Source organism: Emydura macquarii, unplaced genomic scaffold (genome assembly GCF_026122565.2).
Source record: "Emydura macquarii macquarii isolate MOO-44397 ecotype Brisbane River unplaced genomic scaffold, CSIRO-AGI_Emac_v2 contig_3220, whole genome shotgun sequence".
NCBI classification, from domain to species: Eukaryota; Metazoa; Chordata; order Testudines; family Chelidae; genus Emydura; species Emydura macquarii.
The window spans coordinates 4,153,983-4,179,149 of NW_027133357.1; the positions used below are offsets into that span (position 1 = coordinate 4,153,983).

General features: G+C 45.4%; 1 protein-coding gene across 2 annotated transcripts in view; it reads left to right on the top strand.

Annotated features, from left to right (window-relative positions):
- The window catches only part of KCNC4 (potassium voltage-gated channel subfamily C member 4), a 49,190-nt gene that overhangs the window by 19,334 nt on the left and 4,689 nt on the right, over positions 1-25,167 (top strand). The gene's annotated exons all lie outside the window — the stretch shown is intronic.

A 25,167-nucleotide genomic window follows, 5' to 3' on the forward strand; every position in this document is an offset into this window, starting at 1 on the left:
GGGAACGTTTCCCAGTCACTTCCCCATTAGCCCTCCCCATAGCAGTCCCCTTGAGAAGCACAATGCTTCTTTTCTCAGGATGCTGTGTTTCTTGCCCTTCCCCTGCCTGCACTGTCCCGGAGCGCCCCGCACCCGTACCTGCACACATGCTGCGTCCCGTCAGGGAAACACCCCAACCATAGCCTGAGAACAGCTGTTTAGAAGCGAATGCCGGAGGTCACCCACCAAGTGCCATCTTGCCCTGAGCTTTGGCTCTGTCAGGCTCATCCCTTCACCCTGCCCCGCAGGCGTGCGCTGTCCTTACAAAGGGCTTGCCCAATGCACTGTGTGATCCCTTTCTCCGTTTCCATTGTCCTAGGTGACTTTTTTCCTTTTTCACTTCCTCCATCTACACCCTAGGATTATTTCCTTCATGTCTATTCCATCCCTCTCTATCTTTGTCTTTCTGTGCTATTTGGAATCCCCTTTGGGCTTCTCTTTCCTGTACATCCCCACCTATATTCTCAGGGTTCTCCTTCTCCATCCACTCAGCTGCTTCACTAGCCACAGCATTACCTAGAACCACTGGGTCTGGTTCTCCCCTGCGCCTTGTCTAATCATTTATGCCTGTGCAAAGTGTGTGAAATAAGCTGCCAGTTCAGCGTGGTAGTGCTTTACACTCATTTTGCACAGAGAATCAGGTCTGCTGTATCTACCTGCCTCCCATCCAGCTAGACTACCTGCCTGTAAATCTACCTTGCCACCAGTATCTTCTCTTCTCTTTGCAGCTGCTGACTTTTGTGCTAGCTTACTTGCCCTCCAACTCTGCTCGTCCACTTCCTGACAGGGCAGTCTAATGCCACTCACCTAGCTAGCTGCTCAGCTGGTGTAATTCAGAGAAACTCCACTGAAGTTCATTGGGTTTCAACTGGAGCAGGTTGAAATGTTTCCACTGAAATGTTTTCTAGCATAAAAAACAGGGTTTGTTTGGAATGTTCAGGTTTTGAGATTGAAACACCAGAAATCCAAAACAGAACAATTTTTGGTGAAAATATTTGGTTTTCTATATGCATTTCGAGATTATGAAACCTTTGAAATCTTTACCAAGAATGGCTTCTGGGAGCTGAAATTTCAATTTTTCAATGAAAAAACAAAAAGTTTTCATGAGAAATTTTGAAACTTTTAAATTTCCAGCAAAAAATAGTTGGCCTGTTCCAACTAGCTCCAATTACACTAATTTATACCAGCCAAGGATCTGGCCAGTGGAGTTGCTGGGAGATCTGACCGAGTAGCCCAAAAGGACTGATCCTGGTAGGTTCATGCAAGTCTGACGGTTTTGCTCCTCCAGTCCATCCAATGACCACTTTGTACATTGTTTCATAAACAAATTCTATGAAGACCTTAACTGCAAACTGGAAAAATAAATCAAATCAGGGTTTTTCTCTTTCCTATGTAACCTGTTCCAGTTTTCCTTGTAGTATTTGCAGTCTAACCTATGCAAAACTGAAGGCCCATCCCTTCAGATAAGGGGGAAGGCGGGGGGAGATGCTAAGCCCAAGCTCCAACTCAGTGTGTGGGACAGTGAAGGAAAGAACAGGAACGGGAGCGAGGTCAAAGGTTGAAAATCAAGGAACCAAAAGGAGACATTGAGTAGAGAACCCCAGACAGCACCCATTGCTCCTTAGAGGCCTCTAGGGAGTCAGTGGGCACTGCCAAAAAGATCTCTGCCCAGAGGGGTGATATTGAACTAGGGAACAGAAATAGGCTCCACTGTTGCAGAGCAGCTTCCTCCTCCTGCAGTGATAGATGGACATTTTGGCCAGCACCAGGAGGAGATTGATGAGGAGGTCCCATGACTTTGTGCATGGATCAGGAAGTGCAGGGAAAAGTGCAGCCAGAACTTCAGTACAAGTTTCTGGAAGAGTCGGAAGAGGGGCTGCAACCTGATGCACCCTATTCCAGTTTCCCTTGTAGTGTCAATGGCTGATCCAGTGTTGAGGAGCTTTCCCGTGGTCAATGCGGATCCAGTACTGTGTCGCTATGCCAGGTCCAGTCTCTCTCTGGCAACACAGAGAGCTCTGAGTAGCTTTGTCAATTCCATCCTCATTTTGCCATCATACCTACTGGTTAAATCCATCACTATCAGCCCGTTGCTGTGGTGTGGCAGGACGCAACATTTCTAAAACCAAAATTCTCTAGCTCCTGCAGCAGAGGCTTGAGCTGGAGACTTCTGTGTGACTCTGCTATGGAAGGGCCCTGATTTATTCTTCACTAAAGTAGAGATTAGGAGCCAGATCCAAAGGCCACTGAAGTCCACTGATTTCACTGGGCTTTGGATCAGGTTTCTGGTGTGCTAGGAAACTGGCACAACGTAGAGGAGATGGAATTTATAACAAAAGAAGCTTTTGGGCTTTATCAGATGAAAGAAGGAATTAGAAACTCTGAGATATTAGGATTTTCAGATTTTTGGCAGAGCTGGAAGAAAAATGTCAAGTATTTTTCATGGGAAACTTTGAAATGTTTTTATTATTTAAAAAAAAAGAACGTCCTGCTTTTATTTTTATGAAAAAGCAAAACCAAAAAGTGTTTGGTTTTTTTTTAGTGTTCAAAAATCATTTTTGGTTTTAAAAAAATTGACTTTTGTAAGCCAAAAATACCCAACAATTTTTATTAGGACCAAATAAAATTATGTTTTGATTAAAAAATAAAATTTGGGGAGTTTGGTAAAAATTTTCACACACAAATATTGTTTTTGAGGATTTTTGACCCAAATGAAAAATTTCTGCAAAATTTAATTTTGGACCTGAAGCCATACTTTTCCATTCAAACATATTTTGATGAGAAAATTTCAAACAGCTCAGATTCCTATGCTTCCAAAACAGATGGGGAAACAGGTTGGGGAAAACAAGGGAGAATTAACACTGGGATTTCCCCATTTCAAGAAAACCTCTTTAGATAGAGCCTCCTCTGGTGTAAACTGGAACTAGACCAGCTGATGATCTCACCTGTTCTCTTTAAAACTGCACCACTCAATTGTAGAGGGTGGAGTGGAATTTGGACAGGCAGTTTCAGTGCGTGTTAGAATGGGCTCTGGAGCTCTCTTTTATAAAGTTATGATTGGTGATTTGATTATCTGGTTCCTGTTGCAAACACAAAGGTCTTTACAAATGTATGAATTATATGCATGTGGGTAACTTGCCATCATCCCTCCTCCCCCCCCCCCCCGTTTGAAATGCCTCCACCTCTGGAGTGGGGTGTGGCATTATAATAGCCTGAGCAACACTCCAAGAGTGCTGTACAACAGAAAGATTATCATGGCTATATGGAGCAACCGGAAAATGTAGATAGACAGGATGCAATTACCCACATTAGCCAGGACACTGAGGTTGGCACAGCTTCTCTGATGAAAACTTCCATGGAATCTTTCATGATGACATGTGGTCAGGGCATCTGTTTTACATCTCATCCAGCACAGCACAGCAACTCCTAACACCATGCTGGGGCACTAGTTCACTAATAAATCCAAGCAAAGAGCACCCACTCTACTGGATTACCAGTACTATTTCCTATAGCATTTCTCGCCAGAGATCTCTTATCCAAGAGCTGACCCAGCCTGGCCCTGCTTAGCTCTGAGAATCGATGTAACCACACAGTAGTGGTGCATGAAAAGAAACATACCAGCATATTCCTTTAACGTCCCCCAAGTCATCTAGACTTCCTGGTTGAAGTTCAGTCAGAACTTGGTATCAGATGACTTGGGTTGGGAACTGCAGAAGACACTCATTTGGAGATGCTACTTCTATTTACTGCATGATGTGATAAATGACAGGTCTCTGAGGGGTGAGATGGACGGTTCTCAGCATGCTTCATGAAACACATTTAGCCTGGAGACTAGTGATTGCTTCTATTAACTGCAGCCTTTGTTTCATGCATTCTTATTTAAAGTGGTTTCTTCAGATGGCAGGAGAGAAAGAAAGGCTTAGATATGCTTAGGAGGATCCTTTATATCCAAATATTACAACCTTCCAGCTCAATTGTCAGTGGTGTTGGGCACTTTTAGTCCTAGATGAAGTTAATGGGAGTTGTGAAGGCTCAGTCCCTAATTAATCTCCCACTGAGGCTATTTGTGCTGGTACTGGACATGCTGGCGATGCTTCAAATTCAGAGTACTTTGGTTCCAAGCCTAGTTCACTGAAAGATTTCTGTGAAATTCAGTGACAGGTACTGTTTTTAGTACTGTTATTAATGTTGTTACAAGGTGTGGGAGTTGGGACATTGGATTTTGGCTGGAAGTATAATGCAGATACCAGCCCCAGACATGATTTGATCCTGGTTCCAGTAGAAATGTTGCAGACTGAATATGGTTTATTTCCGGAAGTTGGAAGAATAGAAGTCTCCTTCCCATAATAGCCTTCTTCCATGCAAGAGTGTTCTTCAGCCCTGAGAAGGGCAAGCCCATCCTATCATAGATGAAACATTTTTCACTCTTTGCTCCTCAGAGGTCATGATCCCAATCCCTTGTCTATATAGATGAGGTGATTGAAACCTCAGCTGCAGAAGTGGGGGAATCTCTCATCACTATCCTGAAACATGACTTCCCATCTCAGTTTTGGCATGTCTGTGTGCACATTTTCCTTTGTGTGTACCCTGTGTGTGTAGATATATCCTGCCCTTTTGTCGAGCTATATGCAGAGGGCTTTGGTAGGTGGGTCCTGGCAGCAGGTCCAGACTTGATCCTGCTGGCACTGGGCAGGATGGTGCAGGGCAGCCTTGGGAAACTTGTGGCATGGCTCTTAGATTCTAAGGCCCAAAGGGATCAGTGTGATCATGTAGTCCGACCTCCTCTATAGCACAGGCCACAGAACGTCCCCAAAACAATTCTTAGAGCAGATCTTCTAAAAAAACATCCATTCTTGATTTAAACATTGCCAGTGATGGATAATCCCCCATGATCCTTGGTAAATTGTTCCAGTGGTTAATTACTCTCACCATTTAAAAATGTACATCTTATTTCTGTCTGAATTTGTCCAGCTTCAACTTCCAGCCATTGGATCACGTTAGACCTTTCTGTGCTAGATTGAAGAGCACATTATTAAATATTTGGTCCCCATGTAGGTGCTTATATAGACTGTAATCAAGTCACCCCTTAACCTTCTCTTTGTTAAACTAAATAGATTGAGCTCCTTGAGTCTATCACTATAAGGCAGGTTTTCTAATCCTTTAATCTCATGGCTCTTCTCTGACCCCTTTTCATTTTATCAACATCCTTCTTGAGTTGTGGGTACCAGAACCGGACACAGTATTCTAGCAGTGGTCTCACCAGTATTAAATACAGAGGTGAAATAACCTCTCTGCTCCTATTTGAGATTCCCTTGTTTATGCATCCCAGGATTGCATTAGCCATTTTGTCCACAGCATCACGCTGGGTGCTCATATTCAGCTGATTATCCACCATGATACCCAAATCTTTTTCAGAGTCTCTGCTTTCCAGGATAGAGTCCCCCATCCTGTCCATATGGCCAACATTCTTTATTCCTAGATGAACGCATTTACATTTAGCCACGTTAAAATGTGTACTATTTGCTTGTGGCCAGTGTGCCAAGCGACCCATACCACTCTGTGTCAGTAATCTGTCCTCTTCGTTATTACCACTCCCCCATTTTTTGTCATCTACACATTTTGTCAGTGATGATCTTATGATTGATAAACTGTGAAATAGCATAGGATCAAAACCAAATCCCTGTGGGATCCCACTGGAAACACACCCGCTCAATGATGATTCCCCATTTACACTTACATTTTGAGACCTATCAGTTAGCAAATATTTAATCCATTTAATGTGTGCCTTGTTAATTTTATAGAGTTGTAGTTTTTTTAATCAAAATGTCATGCGATACCAAGTCAAAGTTAACCATGTTAACAACACTACTATCTTTATCAACCAAGCATGTAATCCCATCCTAAATATTTATCATTAGTTAGATAAGATCCATTTTCCATAAACACGTGTTGATCTGCGTTAACGACATTACCCTCTTTTAATTCTGTATTAATCGATTCCCATCTCAGCTGCTCCATTATCATGCCCAGGATTGTGTTGGCTGCAACATTCTGAGTGAGGAAATTGCCATCTATAATGTTTAGAAATTCCAAGGACGTGTTGGTCCTGGCAGCGTGAGACCTCCAATATATGTCACTCAAATTGAAGTCCCTCATGATCAAACAGGTTTTTTCCCCCTACACATTATGGATAGGTATGTAAGAAGTCAGTCATCCTATTCCCTAGTGTGATTTAGTGGTCTGTAGCAGACACTAACTAGAACCCATCTTGTGCTTTATCTGTTAGGACATTGATTCATAAGCACTTTAGTGCTTCTGCAAGAGAAGCAGCCAACAACCCCACCAGCCAACCAGATCATGGGTAAAATTTACCACTGGTGCGGGCCCTCTGCATTAGGATAAATTTTGCCCCCTGTGCATGGAGGGTTTGGGGGAGCCTGGTAATGCCATGAGATGTGCAAACCACATCCCCTTGAGGCTCTAGTTGGGCAGCAGGCACAGCAGTCAGATCACTAACCTAGCACTTGTGTGTTACTTTGCAATCCTGCCCTGTCGTCTAACTCCCACACAGGAGATGTCTATACTACACAATTAACCTGGGCGAGAGATAGTCTAGCCTGTCAACCTCGCTGCTAAGTCCTGCCCGCAGTTCTGTGTCCTCGCTGTTTCTCCATTCACCCATATCTGTCCGAGGACATATCCCCTGATTTTTTGTGCTGAGATGCTCTAGGATTCTTTCCCAGTCGACACTGCCAATTTTGAGAGAATTTGTCTGTCCTTCAGGGGGAATTGTGGAAAGGCATTTGAGGACTATTGGAACTCAAGTGATTTAGCCTGTGTCTTCATTGCAAAGCGGGCAGGTTTCAGCTCGAGTTAAAGCTGAGTCTGGGCTCTAACCCGCACTCCCAGCTGGGTAACTTGTCCCAGGCTTAAACACCTCCAAACCCAAGTTAGAGGTTTTTCCATGTGGTAAGCAGGGATGTTAAGGTTAAAACTGGGGTAAGAGCCTGGACAGTGTTCACATACTCTAAGTCCCACTATCTTCCTTCGTCAGCCTAGTGGACCAAGCAAGCTGAGGGTTTTGCCTTCTATGTACATACAAGTTAATGTCTGTGTGTTTGCATGCGCACATGTGATGCAGGAGTGCAGTGGTGTATACCTACATGTGTCGGTGTGGATCTGAGTGCTATGCATGTGGGAGAATGTGTATATAATTCATTTTGGAGTGTGTGCGTGTGAGTTAATGGACTGTGTCATGGATGTGCAAGCATCTCTGTCTCTCATAAGTGAGTGCACAGCATGTGTGCATGAGTTAATATCTGTGAGTGTGTTTGTGGTGCACATGCGTGGATGAGTGTACAAGGGCATGTGTGTGAGTAGATATGTTTCCTGTGTATTTGTGCATGTGTGTTGCATGAACGTGAGTAATTGACCACAAGTATATGAGTGTGAGAGTTAATGCAGATCCCCACCCATGTGCATTGTCCAGCACACGTTCATGTCTGTGATGATGCATTTCTGTTCACCACTCAGTGCACATGTGTGATCATGCATCTGCATCTGCATCTGTGAGCAGTGACTATTTGCATGTGGATAAGGTGGGAACCTCTGATGCCATTTTGCATGGAAAGAGACCATCAAGGTGCCCACTGTCATTAGCCACTCTGTTTATAAAATGCCTCCATGCAGCTCCTTGGCAACAAACCCTATTTTAAACCAATTAGGGTGACCTCAGTTAGCACCTATATGTGTTGCTGGGAAACCAGCCTTACTAACTAACAGCACTGATGGCAATTAGCATAGCAAAACCCTCCGATGCTTTGCAACTTTCCTTGGACGGTTTGCCCAAGCAGTAGCTTGTCATCGGGTGCTCCCGTAGCCCTATTAGAAAAAAAATTATACCCTCTGGGGCTAGGCGAATACAACCAAGACAGCTTCATGAACATTCTTGATAAAGGAGCCTGCTGATGGGCCCTTTATTCACAAACACTCATGAGCCAGCTGTCATCCAAACTGGGCACAGGCGGCATGTTTTTAACAGGGGGTGGGGTGTAATTAACCACTGGAACAGTTTATTATGTGGTGGGGTGTGTGCTCCAGCTGTTGGGCCCTACCATGGGGTGGCCAGCCCCTTAAGGGCATCAGCCCCACCTGTAGTGAGATCTGTTTACCTCCCCAGCTGGGACAAATGATTTGGGTCATGTGGCAGGAAGGTCATGTGACTAAGTCAGGGCTATAAGGGAGAAAGCAGGAGGACTGGTGGAGAAGTTTAAGCCAGTAATATGCTAGCTAGCCCTGAGAATGCCAGAAGCCCGGGAAGCAGCTGTAGGTGAGTGCTGTAAGGAGCGGGGCTGGCTTCTGCAGAGACTAAAGGGACTGTTTGGATTATAATCTAGCCCCAGGAAGGTGATTTGGGGGCTCCTGATTCAGGGAGAGAACTAGTGACTGAAGGGGCCAGCTGGTATGAAGTACTGCAGCACTCTGGGGAGATGGCTATGGGCTCCCTGGGTTAGGGGGAAGGGCTGGGGCCTGGAGGGCCAATGTGTGAATGGACTACATAAACTGAACTCCCTTCCAGAAGGGGAATGTTTTAAAATGATATAGAATAGGGGGAATTTTGGGGGAGTCCTATCAGAGAGGGAAATTTAGACAGGGTGCTGCAGAGCCACTCCAAGCCACAAGGGGGTGCTCAGAGGTAGTGACCCATTTACAGCCCCCTATTCAAGAAAGCACTTACGCGTGCTCTTAACTTTAAACGTGCTTAAGCACTGCCGTGAATAATGATGTTTAGGTGTCTTTAGGTCAGGACTGGGTGCCTTTCTACAAGACCTGTAGCAGATCAACCACATTTTATTGAGGCAGGGGGTTTGGGGTGAGGTTCTCTGGCCTGTGTTCTCCAGGAGGTCAGATGAGATGATCATAATGGTCATTTCTGGTCTTAGAATCGATGAATTCATACGGTTGTTTGTGGAAGCCCAAGTGTAATGAACATTATCATGAAGGACTAGCTGTGAGATGGCAATGATTATACCTGCAATCATCAGTAAATAATCTTAAATATTGGGGGATAGTTTGCAAACGTCAACTTTATATTTGGGAAGAGTACTTTTTCCATCGTCCAGGCAGGGAACCAACGTGTGACCGAGTTGACCAATCAAGCAGCACAGCTAGCGAATAACAATTAGCAAGCAATCCACAGGCTGCCTGCACAAATTTCTGGTCGAATGATCGTGAAGAGCACTTGTGGCCTTGTTTTTCAAAAAGGAGTCACTAATTTTGGGTGCTTCCATTTGTGGGTGACAAGTTGTCTCAAGGTGAGCATCAAAAAATGGAGGCGCCTGAAATCAGTGGCCACTTCGCAGGTATTTTAGGCTCCGATCAGTCAAAGTGTGACCAGTTCACAGGCAACTTGTGGTCAGAGAAAGGGCTGGATTTGTTGAAAAAGCGGTTTGCTGTGATCATTCACCTGGCTGTAGTGAGCGCTCTCGCTGCAAATTCCGACTGAACTTTCTATAAAGCCAGAACCTCTTTTCTACTTTGGACCTGATTTTTGCTGTTGCTTACATCCCAGTAAACAAGGAATAGCACCACTGAAATTGGAATCTGGGTACATTAGATCAGAATCCAGCCCTTTGTGTCTAAATGTGTGTCAACCCTCACACTGAAGCATGACGGCTATACAGAGTGCTTCTCAGCATCATCAAACTGATACTCTATCGGTTGGGCTTTTGCTGTCAAAGGGTTGATTTCCCACCCTTTCCTGGAAGTTCTCAATGCAATGAGGAGGGAAACCTCATAGACATCTTCTGCTTTTGAGGGATCACCCCCAATGCAGTGCTTTTAAGAGTGATCTAGTGTCTGCATGACCATGGAGGATGAATGCAGAATGATTCAAAGAGCCTTGCATGTTCTCTATGGACATTTTGTCTGGTCATGGATGAGGATGCATTTAGTTTGAGCAGAAGGAAGCTTGCTCAATCTTGGGTTGTGTTAAGAGTGGCAAAATCTGGGCTTGTCATTAGTATTCATGGAGGATGCACTGTATGCATGGATATGCTCCATCCTCTGGTGATGCTGTAGTGGTGGTGAATTAGGCATCTGGATTTCCTTAGGAAAGATAAGGCCTTAAGTGAACTTAGGAGGGCTCTAAAACTGGAACTGATACTCAAGCTGAACAGAATTTTTTTTCATTGCAACCTACCTTCCTCTCCCCCACCCGCAAGAAAAAAATGGTGTTTGTTTGTTTTTTTGTCCCTAAAGAGAATTTTCACATTGGCTGGAATTTTGTAGTCTTTCAATGAATAACCAGAACTCTCTTGATTTCCACACATGAATTTTTTCTTTGCTGAAACATTTTGGCTTTCATTGAAAAATGTCTGAGAGAATCTTTTTTAATGAGTTTTTTAAAATTTCTCGTGGGAAAACTAGCATTTTTAAACCAGCCTTTCCTGATATGTAAAAGTAGCAGCAGTAGGTACCAATCCTACTAGAACAGATTTTAAAATGAGATGAGGGAATAATTAGTTACAAATAATCAGTTTGTTGAATTCTGCTTCTTTCTCTATTTGTTTGCAGCCCACAAAATCCCCTGATTCATTTGTTATTCATAGTTGTTTGTAAAACAATAGGAACAACTCATGAACAATTTGTTATCCAAACTTCCAAGGTGTCTGTTTGCTACGATGAGTCATAGGGCATAGTTTCTGTGCCCTGATTGGATGATGTCTGTAATTAATTAATCAAAGCAATGCATATTCACAACTGAAGGGTCTAGTCTATGTTCACCCTCCGTGAATGCTCGAATTTCAAATGAGCGTAAAATTCATGCTGTGATTCAGAAAAACCATCCTCAGAAAGTGACAGTGAGAAGGTTGAGAACGTGGTTGACTCAAGAGTGGTTTAGAATTCACTCACCTCTTGCTGAAAGCCCCTTCCACTACTGTCTCTCCAGCAGGGAAAGCTCTTTCCTGAGCTGACTTTTCTTTTTCCCTTCTAGGTGGATTAGGATTCTCATCGGCACAGACCTATTTTCGTGGCTTTTAGGTAAATGTGGGCTGTGGTCTCTAGGGGACCATGTTCAGGAATGAATCCTTTTAGATCCTTGTAGGATCTTGATGCCCTTCTAGAGGGTTCCTGCACATCTAGGCCACTGTCACCTCTGACTCTGCCCAATGTATCTTCTTTGGCTCTAACCTCACCTGTGTCCATTTTCTTCACAAAGGCTATGAAGAATCCAGGTGTCTAAACAACATAGTTGGTATGGCAGGCTCTACTCTGAGGCTCCGTCCACTCATGTCCCAATACAGCTCTCCTTATCCTCTGAGACACCCATGATCTCCTATACCTTTCATTCTCTATCCACATACGGACCTCTCTGTCACTCACTGGTCTCTGCTCTGCTCCCCTATCACACACTATGATGTTGCATCTCACCTCTGCCCTTCCCCTGAATGTTGACATTGACCACTGATAGCCAAGAGAGGAGAATCGAACAGGGAATTGGGATCCACTCTCATCCAGCTGAGTGCCCTGTCCTTTGTTAGCCACCTGTTTTGCTGGCTACATTAACTTCTCTGTAAGGGAAAATTTGTTCTCTCCTGCATGCATTTTGGGAAGATCCCTGATGCAGATTTGCCGTTTTGCTCAAATCCTTAAGTGCAACCTAAATAAAACAGGGCAAGGATGTCTCAGCTTCTCTGTTTAATTTCTCCCAGAACAGCCATGTGTGTAAATGAGTGGGTGGAACATAAAGGGTCATTGAATAGGGTGATGGAGTTGCATCTTTTTTTTTTTTTTTAAATACCACAACATAAGGGGGTGGGGGAGTGAACAAATCTCTATTTCCCAACTCCTTAGCTGCCTCCCCTTCTCCACCACCACCCCCAATGTTGGTGATTTGAGCTGTCTCCATCTGTGACCATTTGTCTAGCCAACAACTGGATCATCAGGGTCAAAGGTGGGCCTAGCCCTGTTCAAAGTCGGAGCACTGAGGCAGAAACCTGTAACCAGCAGAGGGGCAGGAGGCTTTGGCAGCTGATGGGCCAGGGAGCTTCTCATTAAGGAGGAATGGGGAAGGGAGATCCATTGGGGAGGGTGGGGGGGACAGGAAAGCAATTGTCCCTGTAACGTATGTCTACACTGCAGCTGGGATGAGTGTCCTACCCCAGGTGGACTTCAGCTGGTGCACTAAAAATAGCAGCCTTCCGGCTCAGGCTGGAGCTCGGCTCTGAAGCTTAGAGGGTCAGATGGGCTTGAAAGCTTGAGCTGGGATGTCCATGTTGCTCTTTTTAGTGCTTCTACCCCAGCTGAGAACCACTCCCACCTGCAGTGTAGACCTACTAAGCAGACCACTGAACTGGAAACCGTAGCTGTGTGCTCAGAGGGCCAGGTACCCTGCCCATGCGGTGTGTGGTGTGCTTGTTCTGAGACTGGCTATGGCTGAACACTTGCTCTGTGTCAGCTACTGTGGGTCTAGGCTAGGAGCCCTCACTCATGCTGGGTGGAACTTTACTCAGCGTGTACATGGTAGAACTGGTCGGGAATTCTCCGCCTAAACGTCTTTCAGTGGGGGAGTTGCTGATTAGTCAAAAATGAACCTGTTTGTAGGGAAGGATCAGTTTCAGCAAAACTCCACTTTGAAAAATTGGGGGGGAAGGAGAAAAAAAAATGGATGTTTTTGAAAGATTCCAGTTTTGACAATTTTTTGGTAGCCCGGCGGACCTATTGACTTCACGGGGGTAGCGGTGAAGCAAGGGACTACTCAGCATGAGGGAGTCAGATTCTAGCCCTCGGCTCCTTTGCTAAAGCCCTGGGACCCTTAAAGAGGCCATTGCAATCTCTGCTTTCACTAGCAAAGTTTAGTTGAGTGATTCTATTTCAGTGGGATTGCTTGAGGGGTCAAGCATTGCTCTGCGTCAGTAAGGGTAATAAAATCAGGCCCTCTGTTCCTGTTGTATTTTGGAGGTGCCATGATCCCATTAGATTGGCAGCCAGGAGACCTGGGTTCTAATCCCAGCTTTGCTGTGAACCTGTTCAGTAATCACTTCCCTTCTCTTTGCCTCAGTTTCCCCATCTGTACAATGGAGATAATGACACCAATCTCCCTCCATATTGAGATCTAGGTGTGAAAGGTTCTGCCGACAGGTGATGTGGCTGGCCTGATTTCCTTGCTGAGTTTAACAAGCTCATAGGAGGGTGTAGAAAAACCTCCCTCTTCTTTCAGAAGAAAGAAAACGTGGGTTTCTCCAAGCCCTAGTTAGCACAGGGCAGAGTAGAAAAGTCATGGTTTTTTTTTTTTTTCCTCTCTTCTCCCTCCTCCCTCCCCCCCCCCCCCCAACCCCTCCAGGCTTGTCTATGGATCATTAAAAGAACAAACAAATTAAAAGTGGAGATTTGTGTTGGACGCGCTCTGCGAACAGCTCAGCTGCTTCATCTAGGCTGCAGGTCACTGACAGATTTATGTCAGGGCTGCTAAGTGCTAAATAGCCATTTCTGACATGGTACCTTCATCTCCCCACACGTGACTGTTGCCAAATTTTGAGAGGCAGGGCAGGTCAAGGCTATGTCACTACAGCCTGCTGCCAGCATAGCTATGTCGACCAGGGGTGCGAAGAGGTGTGATCCCTGACTGACAGCTGTGCCCAGTGTGCATGTGGTCATACCAGCAAAGCTGTGCTTTTACTGTCCTCGCTTGTGTTGCGCGTGGGGAGCGGTTTCATTATGCCAGTCCCAAGCACAGCTTTGGCGGGATAGATGCCCAGGAGCACTGTGCGGGTGTAGCTACTCCAGGACACCATTCGGCACGCGGACGCGGCCAAAAGAACGGAGCCCTGTGTTTTCATCCGTTTCCGATATCGGTGCCGGGCTTGCCCTGAACTCTGTGCCATGCCTCTGACTCATCTGCCACTTACCTCAAACAAGCTTGTCATGGAGCTAGTCTATAACTGTGCACTCGTCTAATATCTGTAATTAAGTGTATTCATTTACCTAACAATTCTGGTAATTTAACAGATTTGTGAGTCACAAAAATTCATGTTTAGCACCTCTAATTTAACCAAGGGGAAAGAGAAAAAGGCCACGACTCATAGCACTAATAATGCCTTGTCCTCCACTGTCCTCTATCTCATCATGCTTTATAAACAGTGTTTGATTATTTGTTACCCTAGCAGATAGGAGCTCCTGTCACGGACCAAGACCCTGGTGTGCTAGGTGCTGTACCAACACAGAACAGAAAGATGGTCCCTGCCCCAAATTACAGCCTCCACGTAGGTCAATAGTGGTAGCCAGGTTTTGCAGATGGGGGGGGGGGGAAATGAGGCACCAAGGAAGAAAGCCTATTTAGGTTTTAATACCCAGTGCATCATTATAGTTAGCTGGGCATCTTACAGAGAGATTGAGTGGTGGATTCTCAATCACTTGAAATCTTTCAATCAAAATAAGATGTCTGTTTCTGAAAAATCTGGCTGCAGAAAGGGACAAGTGAAATCCTCTGGCCCATGCTATACAGAAGGTCAGGCATCAATGATCACCAATGATCAATGATTCTGGCCTCGGCCTCTGTGAATCCTAAATGATTTGTCCAAGGTCACGCAGCAAGTCTGAGAAGACTGAGGAATAGAATCCAGACGGTCTGACTCCCGTGCTGCACCCTTTCCCAGGAAAACCTTGGTTGTGAGGAACTTGAAAGCTGTAATCTGATTCTGAATTCAATGCATCTAGTAGTCCAAAGGGACCGTTCTTTGCCATCACTGCTGCTAACTACCCAGATCCTAAAAGTGACTCTTGCAAACACCCAGGAGCCTGTTGCTCTGTGAGGCATGGAAAACCCTCAGCAGCCCAAAAAATCCTAATGTTTCATCTAATGTGTATTAGATCTATCATGTAGCTGTGCTCTGCAATTTTTAGCATTGTCATTATGCAACTTGGTAAAAAGCATGACTAATCTGCAGCCGTTCCTGCTTCTACAACAACAGAAACCAGAATTAGAGTAAGACTCAGGGATTTTTTAGTGAGAGGCACCAAACTGTTGAGGAATCAATTGGATCTTTTCTCCCCTCCCAAATAAGTGTATATTCAGGGAACCTGCGTGCCCTAGGTTGGGTTGTTTTTGCAGCATAGTATAGCATTTAAAAAGGACCTTTCTTCTTCACTGTTTTCTACTGCCAGGGGACGTTCGAAGGAAGAAGTGTACATGGAAGAGCTCGGGGTAGTTTTATTCAGATCCTCCAAAAAATAAATAGCCATTTATCTGCCTTTGCCTGAGTCCTGAAATGGCATTTCCAGACCTTGTTTTTCAGTATTGTTTTTGCACTGAACTCAGGCTTGATGGCCTTGGGGACTGATTCCTCCGTTGAACTGCAGGCAGGTACAGCACAAGCAAAGGCAGTGGAAGCTTTTCTCTTGCTGCCTCATTAATGCACGTCTGCTCTGGGCTGGAGGTGTAATGGGCATTTGCCCATTCAGTCCTTGGTGCCTCTGCCGCTCACAAGAACTGAGGGGTGGGCGTGGCAGTGCCAGCTGTTGGTTGGACTGGAGGGAAACCTTAGACCGGTTGCTTCACATAGGCCACTGAATAGCCCTCCGAAGGTAATGTGCAGTTGCTGCTAACCCAAGCCGGATTTGAACCGGTGATCTAGGAATAAAAACCTCCACTGATCACCAGTCCCCTGAGCCACCAAGAGGCTGGCCAGCTACAACTCATCCAACTGCAATTACACGTTATGGAAGGGCTAGAAGACGCTAGAAGAATGACTGGGAGCTGTGTTAGGAAAAGGGACTATTTCCACAAAATTCAGACTGGGAACTCTAGCTGAAGTTGTTTATGTATCCAAGGTAATTTCTCAACCCCCCCATATTAACAGATGCATCATCAGGTCAGTGTTGCTGAAAATATAGTGCATGAGTATGTTAAACCCCAACCCCCCTGCACCAGGTGTGCCCTAGAAATGGCTGAGATCTGTAAATTCATGCTTGCACACTCATTGCATGCACACACACACACCCCCAAGGTGATTGCACACTCACTGCATGAACATCCCTCGTGAGTGTACATAGAGGTAGGCCCACGCATCATATGTATGAGCAGACTTAGACATACATTAACTACACACACTGCATGAGCACTGCGCACAAATTATACACATGCACTCAAATAATGTGCATGCACCCAAATTGTTACAGTACACTGTTTGTGCCATGGCCTATCTATGCGTATTCTGTTTGCACATGTCTCTGGCCATGCACACTCCCTCACATGGACACACAGGACACATCTGCTACTAGCATACAGCTGTGGATTCAAACTCACTCTTTTAAACTTGGAAAAACCATGCGAGGGCCTGGCCTGGGTGGGAGAAGAGAGATGGAGACCATCAAGCGGCGGGGTCGTATGAGAGGTCGGATGATCTAGTTATGAAGGCACTGGGCTGGCAGGCATGATACTTGGGGTCTCTTCCCAACTTAGTGGCTGATCTGCCTGTGGCCTAGGGCAAGTCTGCTTCCTTTCTTTGTCTGTCTTGTCTCTTTAGATCCCAAGGTTTTTGGGGAAGGGACTGTCTCTAGGTGTGTGCATAATGGGACTCTGGTCTTATCACTTGTGCTGTAACAGTGTATACAACCAGCAAACTCATCTTCTATGCCAGCCCAGTGCATTAGTCTCTATTGCTGCTCCAAAACACAGAGCAAGCGGGTGTCGTCTTGGTCGTCAAATGTAACAACCTCTCTAAATCCTTCTACGCTATTACTGATTTCCTAGCTAAATGGAGAATGGAAGCAAAATGAGCCCTCCCTCCTAGTGGTGTTGAATGCCTTAAGCCAAATACCCTGCTGGCCTGAAGTAAAAAGTCTCTGCCCAGTGCTTAACACACAGGGTTATGTTATTTCTGTCCCATCTCTACTTAGACTTGTATTAGTATTACTTTTTTATATTACTGCAGCACTTAGGAGCCCCAGTCATTGACCAGGACCCCACTGTGCTAGGTGATGTACAAACACAGGGGAGAGGGGGTGAGAAGTTGGTCCTTGCCACCAAAGAACTAACGTTCTCATCACTCTGGTGCCGGGTTGCCTGTCTGGTCGAAGCACTGGGAATTAGAAATTCTGGGTTCCTATCTCCCACCACCACCTCCAGGATGACCTTGAGGAAGTCACTTCATCTCTCCATGAATCCGTTTTCTCCTCTGTAAAATGGGCATAAACATGCCTGGATGTTGGGGATCTCCTTCAGCTAATGCATGTGAAGCACTTTGAGAGTCCCCGAAGAAAGATAGGTGCGAGCTATTGTTGCATTTCTCAGGAGAGCCTTGCAGCAGCAGCTGAGAAAATAGAAAGACCTAATGACCAGTTGGACAAGAAATAGAAATGGCATGGAAATAATTGCACTGCCTAGAAACAGTCTGTACGTGGCTTCCCCAGCGCTGCCAGTAAAAAGCCGCAGTGTCTATTTAATGACAATAAAAAAGTCAGTTAGCCAATGCCTATGACAGCAGAGTCTGATGAAGAATAAGATGCAGTCCTAGCATAAAAAGAGAGCTCTCTATTCAACTTTCAGCGGCTAGTGTATTATGTTGACCGCTCCCGCTCCCCATATCCTTATGTACAATAGCTCTTGTTATGCCATGCTTTTGTCTCCCAACCAAGACCCAATGGGAAGGAATGATTCCTCCAGAAGGACCACAAAGCACTTTGCAACACATTTATACAAGGGTTATTTTCTCTCGCTGTTGAAATGCAGCCACCTCTCAGGTGGAGCACAGCAGCTGCTTAACAGCACAGTGCAACAGTGTATGGCAGCTCAGGCCAGGAAGGAAAGAAGAATTACAGCACTGTATCAGTATATCAAACAGCAGCTGAAACTACAAGGGGAGTAATTCATCAATATACCCAGGACACAAGGTGCCATGGGAGCCTTAGCTAGCCAAATCCCAGGGAACACGGATGCTTTAAACTGACAGCATATGGGATGGGGAGAGAGGTGTTTTGCCCCCGCTACATATGTGTTAATGGGAACCCATTTTAAATCCCAGCTATAAACATTAGATGCTATTTACAAGGCAAGCCCAGAGGATGCAGCTGCAAAGTGACTGCAGAAATGAAACAGCTGAGAGAGCTTCTTTGGTATTTTAATTCCTGCAGGTTTAGTGGCTGTCATATTTTGCTAAAATAAAAGGGACGAATAAAAATGGTCCCAGAAAGTGTTGTGTTCCAGATCTAGAAAGGAAAAACCCCTTCAAAGCCATGTGTTTGAAAGATTCAAGTTAGATTCTAAGGGCTGGAAGCCTGAGAAATGATCTTCAGCAGAGGAAGGGAGAGAAGCTGCTTAAGTCATAGGTTCAATGTCCCTTGCTAAGGCTCTTTCTTCCACCCTGATGGCAAGCGGTGAGTCTCCAAGGGAGAAAGCATTCATGTGACCCACATGAACCCAGGCTGACTTTGTCGTCCTCTAGTGGCTGGCTCTCACAAGAGGGTAAGAGCCTACTATAGCTGCCAAGGAGCATTTGGCTCAAGTAACAGAGGCCTGTGCATTTTAGTGCTGAACTTCCAGCATTCAGTCCCCCCTTGAGGGCCCAGCACTTGTTGTTTTAACTTTGAAAACCTCTTGACAAGAAAACATCTCCATTCCTTTCAACCAGAAATATTGGCTTCCCTACATTCAAAAGGATTCTGTCAAGCTTTTCAGCCCTGTTTGTTTTGTGTTTTTTGTTTTGTTCAACTTCCCATGTTTCCTGAACTGCTTTGTCCTCAAACAGACCCTTTGGCAAAGAGAACCAATGAAAGCAGATGATCTACAGTAGGATGTTCACAATCAGAGCAGTGTGGTGTGGGGAGAGCTGTGTGAATAATTGTTTTATTTTTTCGCTTGAAGCCTGTACCCCTATGTCTAGTGCGAGTATGTTTACCCGAGCTCCAGTCTCACTTCTGATTACAGTGTAAACCTACCCACCGAGGATTCTATGCCCTGGCTGCAGGCAGCGCTCTAGGATAACACATGAGAGAAGTTATAGTAGCGAATAACACAAGGGCCCGACCCTGCTCCCATTATGGGTCACGCGATCCCTTCAGGCGGAGTTGGCCCTGCTGTTAAGGGGTCGGGAGAGACAGCACGCTCTGAGCACGTGGGGCTGCTTGCTACAGACTAGAATGCTGGCCTTGTGATCATGGCACTGAGTTAAAACTCAGGAGACTTGGGTGCCACTCCTGGGTCTGCCACAGACTGTCTATGGGACCTTGGGCCAGTCACAAAATATTTCTGTCTCCGTTCTCCATTTATAAAACAAGGAAGATCGTTCGGCTTTGTCTATTTAAATTGGGGCAGGGACTATGGGGGCAGCAGTGGGCCCCCTGATCTCGGTTGGGGCCCATGCAGGCCCCAGCCCAGTGTGGGGCCCTGATCTCAGATGGGGCCGCTACTGTCTCTGTCATAATACAAATAATTTTTATGAAAGCAGATTGCACTCTTGGCATCTTTGTCTGTCGATGGGACTAAGCAAAGTCCTTTGTTACTATTATTTCTTAACTGGGTTAATTTCTCAGATTGGGGAAGCTGTGTTCAAAGGCAAGGTCCTGGGGGAGCAAGACAATCGGGACTCGGCTGCAAAAACGGCTTTGAAGGTAAAGGAAGCTGTGGGAGCTAAAATCTTAGTGGTGTCCTGAGAAATCAATAGAGCTGGTCGTAATGTTCATAGCTGCACTGGAGAACAACGGAAAGCTTTTAAACATCACCCTTTCTCTTCAAACAAGCAGGGTGTTGCTTCCCATAGGTGAGAGGTGATGCTTTGAGCAGCAGCTTTGCTCACAGCTACTGTAGGCTTCTCCTGGGAGATCACTCCCAATCCAAGGTCCTGACTTAATCCTTTCACCATCGAGACAGGAATAGATGTTGCCAAGTGTAGCATCCTGCGGTAGCTTGGATTACCCCGCCTCTATGCTACTTTAAAACACTACTCTTTCAGCCCTGTCTAGGGCCCTGCCTCTCCACTACCTCCTTTGACTGGATACTTGATCTGGTATCCTATTCCCTGACTCATCCTCCCCTGAGATCTCTCCAAGGTACTCACCACAGACTATCCCTGGATAACAGACTCTGCATGCAGTGCCAACGGCATCTGCCCAGCCTACTGGCTCATAGGCTCACATAAAGCTGTCAACTTCTTTGGGGGAATGTGTTGGTCTCAGGCAAATGGTCAGAGCCCCCTAGCAAGGAGGCAAATTGCCTCAGTTTTGGAAGACCTGGGTTCAGGTTGCTGCTGTGCCATAGACTCCCCATGTGACCTTGAGCAAGTCACTTAGCCTCTGTGCCTCAGTTTCCCCCAGCTGTACAATGGGGATGCTCTACCTCAGTGTTTTGAGGATAAATACACTGAAGACTGTGAGGTGTTAGCACCTAAGATAGCTAGCCATGGGGCATGAATCCAGGACACCAAGGCCTTGATTCAGCAAAGCACTTGTCTCACTTTAAGCACGTTATTTATGGCCCTTGGAATCAATGGGCCTTAAGAGCACTGAGCTATACAGAGCAGGTACAGTTCATATCCGAGAGTCTGGGCCCTCTCCACTACTAGCCATATGGGAAAGTGCTAGAGAATCAAAAGAGCAGGACTTTACTATAGCTTCCTTGAACCAGTCTCTAGAACTGAATAAAGCATTCTATGGGATGGTTTAAAAAAAGATAGGAGTTTTCCATGGAAACATCTATAGTAGCCTGTTGGTTTTATCCATATGTAGTCTTGATTTAAAGATGGGATGTTCTTCTAAATGATCAGCTGTAGCTGAACCAGAAGCTGTAGGTTGGATGCGGGAATCATTGGGTGAAATGTTATACGGGAGGTCGGACTAGCTGGCCAGGATGGTTCTTTCTGCCCTTTAAAATTTACAAAGCTACGAATGATAAATTCTCTGGGGTTCTTCCATAAGGCACCACCACTCTGTCGCTTTTTTGTCTGATGCTCTCAAAGCGCTCCTCAAAGACAGGAGAAACAGGTGGCCGCCGAGCTTCCATGGACTCAGCTGGCCCAGAAAACGAAGCCAGCAAGGCAGTGGCCAAGTCGATTCTCAAATCCGAGTCTCGACTCCCTTGCCTTAGTCAATAGATCCCAGATGCCTCCCTTGCTGTCTGTCTGATGGCCCTTCATTTGGGAAGCCCAGAGCTGGCACTCAGCGCTCCAATCAATACTGATTAATTCAATGACCGAGCCAGAGCACTATAGGTTACTAATGCACTAGGCTTCGGCTTTGGGACCTCTGGGTTTCAGTGAAGCACAAAGGAGCAAAACAGCTCCTGTAAAAACCCACCTGAACATTTGCTGCGGATGGGAACGGCTCAGAACCGTAACACTGACCTATGGGGAAGTTTGGTTCTGAATCCCAACTCTGGGCTGGATCCTCTGCTGGGGTAAATCAATGGGCCTCTATTTACTTATTTATATCAGTAGAAAAACTGGGTGTCAGGCCCATCTCTGACCCAACCCTTTTTGGAGGCATGAAAGCTTCTGGGAATGTTTTTTTGCTTTCCTTTTCACTTACCTCTGAGCCTCCTAGTGTCCTCCAGGATGGAAGCAGAAATGCCTGGGATCCTGAGTGAAAGGCAGCTTCTGCAGGGCTGATCTTCTTGGGATGTTACTGACTGTCTCCAAACCGGTTTAGAAATTCTTCCCTCACTCATTTGAATCTCATGTGCAGCAGATGGCGAATGAAATTCAGCAAGGAAGGTCTAGTACCAGCTCCCTAGCGTGAAAATCACGCTGATTGGCATGAGTGCATCTTACCCAGGGCAAGGGTCTGGAGCAGGATAATGAGACTGTAGTAAATTAGGTATCGGATTTGGCTAAGGTGGGTGGTCATGTCTGGGCAGGACTGAGTGGCTGGGTGTTGGCAAGGCTGGGTGGTCAGATTTTCATGAGGTTTGCCTGTAGACAACTAAGCAATCTCTCTCTCTGTGCCCAAGTGGGGGATCCAGGACTGGGCTATCAGCGAGCCTTGGGAGATCAGGACTGAGATGAAGTAGCAGAGCTCAGCGAGGGCTGATGACAACTGGCTTAGCATTGGAAGTTGCAGTTCAGGGCTGATTGGCAGAGCTGTGTGGGCGATACGAGCTAGAAAAAGAGGAGATGCTGGTGGTCAAGAAGGAGGAGCATCGGCGGAGCTTTGTGTGGGAGCCCAGGACTAGAAAAGCAGGGAGTACTGCAGGTCAGGGCTGCAGTGTATTGATAGAGCTGTGTGGGTGGGAAGCTTACAAAGCTCATTCCCATATCGTGCCTTGTAATTGCTTATTGTATACAAGGCATCATAAATGTATGTGGTGTTCTTCCAAACAAAGATGGAGTCCCTGCCCTCAAGGACTTAATATCCAAAGAGCAGATTTTTAAAAATTTTTGTTACAATACTGCATGGATCAGGGCGCCATTTGCTAAGCATGTTCACAGCACAGAGACCGCCCCAGCCCAAAGGAGCTTACCATCTAAACAGACAAAGGAAACAGAAGGGAAGTGACTCGACCAAGGTCACACAGTGAGTCAGTGGCAGAGCCAGGAGCAGACCGCTGGTCTGTCTGATTCCCCATGCAATGCTTTCCACACTAAGCATCACTGCCTCTCAGTGGACTTTAATGGAGCTTCTTGTGTGAGTAAGTGTAAAACATGGTGAGAGAGGGCTCCACAACTGGTCCTAAATTAAGACACTAGCAGCAGGAAGACACAACAAATTGAGAAGGGGAGCAGGTAGGGCAGGATAGGACCAGGGTGAAGAAGCTTGATCATGTGCATCACTCACCCAACAAATGACAAAGGAGGGTCCCATTGGGTCTTGGTTTCATTGTAAGAGTGGCATGACTCCAGTGATAAACAGGAGTGAGATCAGAATCAAGCTCCTGGTATCTACTGTACTGCCAGGGATTAAGAACTCCCTCCTTTCTCTAGATCTAAGATCTTTCTCCAAAGCAAGGGTTATTTTATTCTCTGTTCAGCTTTGGAAGACACTTTTTTCTCTGTGACCAAGGAGACTATTAAAGCCTGTAAGTTCATCTCTTTTGCTGCAAATTGCACTTCTCCCCATGATCAGGCTCTGCAACATCACAGGGGAATTTGCCCCTGGGAGAGAGCATCAGCTTTGGGGCTTCACGTGGCAAGCACAGTTAGGTTACTTTTTAATTTTACCCAATTAGCCTGTGGAACTCCTTGCCACAAGATAATGTGACATTATGTATTGGTGGCCCCCTCTGTGCCTGATCCAGAGGATACGAGTTGTCATAGCTTCCAGCTACACAGCCTTGGCTCTTTATCTCATACTTTTAGCTTTGGAGGTCACTGATTCAATCCCAGTGTGTTGGCCAAGAGAGTAGCCATAACAATTGCACTAAAGCAGAAAACCACAGAAGTAACCAAAACCTTTTCCTCCCACATGTTCATCTGTAAACAATATGCAACTCATCAGTTAAGCATGTCCTGGCCCCTTCTAGTGGCTAATCTTATGCTTTATATAGAGCATACTGTTTCTACCAGGAAACACAGATTTGGCTCAAGGGATGAAGATCTGTGCTTTGAAGCTGGAGATACTATAGTTTATCTGATTCCCAGCCAAGACAGCTTTTGGGTTTGAGGATTGGTTATGTATAGGCTTGGCAGAATTCAATTTTTATTTTACTTTTTTATAATTTTGACAGATGATATTCATTTATTTTTAAGCTTTTTTTCCCCTATCTTTCTTTCAATTTTCACAGTTGCAGGAAATTATCGGGTGGGAGGGGGTCAGAAAATAATTATTTAATGACAGATATTGAGATTCAAAAGCTAATAGTTTATAACCATTAAAACACACATTATCAATGTCACATGTCAAAATATATGAAGTATGCAGCCTTAAATCAAACTCTAAATTCTCAAGCAGCCTTTTTCTTACTTTGCCTATCTGTGAACTTTGATGGAAATACTCTTTGTCAGTTTCTGTATGTGCAGTGAAATTGATTTTTACCAGCACTTACTGATTAAAAAATCTAATCCATCCAAACCCAGTTATGTATCATGTGAGCTAAGTCTCTTTGTCTCCTTCTAGTGGCCAGACCATAGAAGGAGATTTGAATGGGGCTGATTATTTATTATCTAGTAGCAGCACCTGCGATTAGATCCAGAGCTCCTGCGTTCAGTCCCTGAAGATGACCCATCCTGGGTCGTTGTTACAGTGGTAAATATTTTTGGAGAGGTTTCCCCCTCCTATTTTTTTTCTAATCTAACCCCTGATCCCTGTGTTGTTTCATTGCTGCCCTAATAGATCTGAGTTTTTTTCAAAGCTGAAGGATATTCTTTACTGAACTTGCTACTCCTTCCTGAATACTTTAACTTCCTACAGCTGGTATACAAGTAGTTCCCACCCTGACAAACAGCAGGAGAGATTTTAAAAAGGTAAATTTTAGATGTATAGTGCATGATGGCTGATCCTCCTGGTGACATTTATTTCCCTGCAGGAGAGGAGCCAGCGTAACTCACTCATGGCTTCGATGCATGTGAGCTAGCTTGTCTTTCCCCAGCAGGGGATGTAAAGTCATATCCGAGCATAGCCATCATGTATCTTCATGCTGTAGGCAAGGAAATCTGTTTATAGGGTCAGATTTCCAGCTGCTCAATGCCCAGATTTTTTACTGCCCCCTTGGTCTAGTGCTTGGCCAATACTCAAGGCCTTATAGGGTTGTGATCATTCCGTAAGAAGTAGTTGCTACTTAACTCATAGCATCAAACAAACAGCAGGCAGTTTTGTGCCACAGAAATCCCCACATCTTGGGCACAGCTCGCTGGAGTGGCAGAAGTTCTATGTTCTGCTTCCTCTCAGGGTTACACTCACAACTGCTTCTCCAGGCTTTCTGCCTCCAACACACACAGATTGTAAAACCAATCTGCTAGCTCCTTCATTGGCAGTCAGGAAAACTCTACGCACATAGCTGAGCTGTGACCTGTAATGTGCTTTGGGCAGTCACTCCATTGTTCATAGTTGTCTGCTACAAAAAGGGGCTTAATTGCTCCTTCCATTGAGTCTCATACCCACTGAGCTTAGAGGTCTCTGATTATCTATGGATCAAAGATTCTCCTGATGGGTAGCCATTAGCACCTTTCAACATTACAATTCCCTGAGAGCCCTCCAGACAGC